Source organism: Triticum aestivum, chromosome 1A (assembly GCF_018294505.1).
Source record: "Triticum aestivum cultivar Chinese Spring chromosome 1A, IWGSC CS RefSeq v2.1, whole genome shotgun sequence".
NCBI lineage: Eukaryota > Viridiplantae > Streptophyta > Magnoliopsida > Poales > Poaceae > Triticum > Triticum aestivum.
The window spans coordinates 294,667,159-294,671,865 of NC_057794.1; the positions used below are offsets into that span (position 1 = coordinate 294,667,159).

The 4,707-nt window shown below is 39.6% G+C and overlaps 1 long non-coding RNA gene across 1 annotated transcript; it reads right to left on the reverse strand.

Moving 5' to 3' along the window:
- Window positions 1-871: 871 nt before the first annotated feature.
- On the reverse strand, window positions 872-3,403 carry LOC123046719 (uncharacterized). The gene is made up of 2 exons (XR_006422572.1): window positions 3,155-3,403; window positions 872-3,034 (listed from the first exon to the last, which is right to left on the reverse strand). It is a non-coding gene; the product is annotated as an uncharacterized lncRNA (long non-coding RNA).
- Between the last annotated feature and the right edge of the window lie 1,304 nt (window positions 3,404-4,707).

The window sequence follows — 4,707 nt, forward strand, 5'->3', positions numbered from 1 at the left end:
CACCTAATCTATGTGGATAACGTTTGTGGATTATTTAAGCTTGTAGGTATGCCTGAGGATGTTATCAAGAAGAAGGTCTTCCCTTTATCGGGAAAGGCACTGACATTGTTTAGGCTATGTGATGATATTGGATCATGGAACTACAATCGATTGAAATTGGAATTTCATCAGAAATTTTATTTTATGCATCTGGTTCATCCTGATAGTAATTATATATATATATAGGGTCGCGTTATTCGTCACCCTGGATGAGGAATTCTTATTCCTCACCCCAGCCAACCCTGTATGAGCTACACACACCACGCCACAACCATCGTAAGAGACAAAAGCTGTATGAGGTAAAATTACACCACACCACAACCACCGTAAGAAACAAAAGTTGTCTGAGGTAAAATTATATTCGAGTGGGTGCCACATCCAGCATAGAAACAAAACGCCTGTGAGGCAAAATTACGACACGGAGCCGAGTAACCTGTCCTTCTCGCAAGGCGGGTGCGATGTAAAGTTAAGGTGAGGATGGTCAGAGAAGGTAAGTTTCAGATAATTGTTTGGGAACCTGACTCCTAATTCTGTTAAAGAACTGGCAGGACAATTTATATTGGCGTCATATGCTGCAATTGTCGGTGAAATCAAGGAGATTAATATTATCTTTCCAGTTATTGGTACGAAAGCAAATACAGTTGCGCACATGTGTGCAAAAATTGTTGTTCGTGCGAGTAGATGGAGCTGGTGGCTGAGCTCTGCCCCTGATTTCCAATATACTACCCCTACAACAAAAGTATACTTTTGAGGAATGAAATAACTCCTAAGGTTATAGGGTTTCTTTTTTGAGAATTAAGATTCTATAGGAATGTGTCCGGAGGCTGTCAGGTAATGATATTGCCAGCCAAGTATGCAGATATACAATGTCGGACAAATTACCTAGGGCATCATGCAAAATACTGATGGTTGGGGTAAAACATATGGACAAGGCCGTATAATTACAGAAACAAACTGACTTGATATGTTACACTGCGCTATATGCACTGAAACATCAGGTCTTGCTAAAACGACCTCAAAATGGATGATGCCTAGCATCTTGAAGTCTTCCTGGAACCTCCCTTGCAGCTACACATTGTTCAGACTCCATAAAATCGTCATGATGAATAAAGTCTAGAAAACTACAGAGACAAAACTGCGCTTATCACATCCTTTGCTCGCATGCAGGATCATGAACTTTAGGATAAGCAACCTAACAATTAATTGGAACTCTTAGTCAAAGCGAATGGGGTAATCTCAGGCAGACCGCACTTCAAAGAAGCTTGCAAGATTGAACTGCTGAAGCTTAATGACAGATTTTACAACTATAAACTGTAGTCAGAAAAACATTAAAAATGGATATATTCTTACCAACAACCCAGTGAATGAGACATGATGGTCCGAGATAAATAGAGCAATGCTCTTTGCTAGAGAAAAGAACGCATGCAGATTTTTTTCTTATAACATGTATACATAAAGAGAATTAAATTAGATGATAAAATAAATAGAGGAATGCTCTTCCCTGAGGAAAACAAACGCATGCATATTTTTACTTATACATAGCATATACATACAGAGAATTAAACTAGATGGTAACAGAAATTGCACAAGCATCAGTCAGAATTTACCTTTTCATATAGGAGTTTATGATATTTGAAGTTCAAAGTGTCTGGCTACTGTGCTCCCATTTTATGTCTACATTTTTTTCATCTGAATTGCTATGTGTAGTTGGCATACTGTTAATTTACTGATCTGGATCTAACGTCAGGCATATTTGGGGTATGTGCCTAAAAGTGTCTACATTTTATCTCTTCTGTTATGCTTGCATAATGTAAAAATGGATCAAGGAATTTGTAGATTCAGAGCGCTCACCAATACTCCTGCAATCTCTTTAGTGGGTTTCTTTGTCTGGGTCACTATCTACTTATGCTAGTTATGCTACCTGTTGCTAGATGGATGGATACATTATTAAATAGGTTGATGCTTTATTCCACATCTATATCTAAAGGAACTGACCTTTTGAATCATTGCTGACAGTCTAGTAAATCACAGGAGAAGGACCATTAAATTACTCCATGCGCTGAGCTGAAACATATTGGCATATCACTGAGGAAAAGAAAGAAACTACAAAATTGACTAATTTAATGATAGAATTACACGCATAGTTCTTTATTTCCAGATATACCATTTCCAAAGACCAAATAGAGCTGAAATTATATTAGTGGCCCAGGTAAATAAAATAGGGGCGTTGTAGGTGCTTGTTACCATTAACTACAGCTGAGATTAAAATAAGGCCCAGGTAAAAAAATACAGAGGCATCATATCGTAGGTACTTGTTAGTATACCATAAACTATGCTGAAATCATAGTAGGGGGCTAGGGGCATGGTAGGTACTTCTCAGTATACTATTTTCTCTTCCTGAATGCAAGTAGCATTTTCAAAACATTTTGAAACTAGTTACTGGCAAACTAAAGTTGAGTTATTAAAAAAATGACACCTGAGTGATCCACGGACAGGTATATGAACTACAATGAGAAAAGATTTAAAATAAGCATGACTGAATGCTTTCAACTCCGAGAATCTAATTAATTACTGCACTGACATTCGGGATATAAGTCTTAACACCTTCAGAGGATAGAAACAATACTCACAATATTTGCATAAAGTCTGAAGAAGTGTTGAACTATTAGGGGAAGGGAATGTATTTTTTTTCTTTTGTTGCGTGATTTCTTTTAGTCCATAGGTCTGCTGATGTGACGGTGAAATCTAGCAGAAAAGTGAGGATGAACTGCGTACATAATAAGGGCTTCTTTTTGTCGGACAGAATGAGGGCTCTTGTTGGGGCCGAACCCCAAATTTTGCCCTTGAGATCAAAACGGAGCTCTACCCTTCCCGTCCACTGCTTCCTCATTGTGCGGTGGCAACCTGAGGAGCAGCTTCTTGGGCAACCCGGGATCCTTTCTTGGCCTTCGTCCTCTTTCTTTGCCCCGCTCCTAAACAATCAAGAACCCTAACCCTAAAAATTCAGAAATTGATGGATGAGGAAACGACAGGAAAAGGAAGAGGGAGTTCTTATCGGCGAGAAGACCGACGAAGGTGCGGATGGACGCAGGAGAAGGCAGTTGTCGCCACCGACCTCGCGTCGGATCTTTGCACTGTCCACTTCGCCTCCTGCAAGCATGAGAGAGGGAATGGGGGAGTACACCACGCGCCAGGGTGGAGAGTAGCCCTCGCTTCCGGGTTGTCCCACCGGCACAGTCTCCGTCGCCGCCGCCACCGCAATCGGAGGATGGACTAGGGAGAGAGAAACGGTGTCGAGCCGAGTGGGTTAGAAAAGATACAGGTACATGAACCTGTAACCTGGGCAGAGACCCCGTAATGGCGGGATGGGCTACCTCCTAAACGACCAGCAAAGCACTCCCATCAACGTAAATTTACAAGTGTGAAACGTAATTTTATTGCGGTCGAGGTTTGCATGAGCCAGACCGTGTGGCTCGGTGGATGCGCCAGGGTGAAGAATTACTTATTCTTCACCCAAGGTTATTAATAGAGTTTCTATATATATATATAATTTTTGGCCTCGCGAAGGAGAAAGCATCGCTCAAGCTTGGGGAAGGCTTAAGTCAATGTTATATTCATGCCCCAATCATGAGCTATCAATAGAAATTATTATTCAAAATTTTTATGCTCGACTTTCTCTCAATAATCGCTCCATGCTCGATACTTCTTGTACTAGATCTTTTATGATGAAGACTATTGAATTCAGATGGGATTTATTGGAAATAATTAAATGCAACTCTGAGGATTGGGAACTCGGCGAAGGTAAGGAGTCAGGTATAACACCTAAGTTTGATTGTGTTAAATCTTTTATGGACACTGATGCTTTTCATGAATTTAGCACTAAATATGGACTTGACTCTGAGATAGTAGCTTCTTTCTATGAATCATTTGCTACTCATGTTGATCTCCCTAAGGAGAAGTGGCTTAAATATCATCCTCCCATTGAAGTAAAAGTAGTTGAACCTACTAAAGTTGAAGAAAAGACTATCACTTATAATGTTGATCCTATTGTTCCTACCGCTTATATTGAGAAACCACATTTCCCTATTAGAATAAAGGATCATGCTAAAGCTTCAACTATGGTCAACAAAAGTAACATTAGAACACCCAAACCCTCTGGGCAAATTAAAGTTGAACCTAGTATTGCTATGGTTAAGGATCTCTTGTCCGATAATATCGATGGACATGTTATTTACTTTTGTAATGAAGCTGCTAGAATTGCTAGACCCGATACTAAAAATAAACATAGACTTGTTGTAGGCATGCCTGTTATTTCTGTTAAAATAGGAGATCATTGCTATCATGGCTTATGTGACATGGGCGCTAGTGCGAGTGCAATACCTCATTCTTTATATGAAGAAATTATGCATGATATTGCACCTGCTGAGATAGAAGGTATTGATGTTACAATTAAGCTTGTCAATAGAGATACTATTTCACCGGTTGGGATTGTTAGAGATGTTGAAGTCTTGTGTGGGAAAGTTAAATATCTTACTAATTTTCTTGTTCTTGGTTCCCCACAAGATGATTTTTGTCCCATTATATTTGGTAGACCCTTCTTGAACACTGTTAATGCTAAGATAGACTGCAAAAGGATATTGTTTTTGTTGGTTTAGGGGATATGTCTCA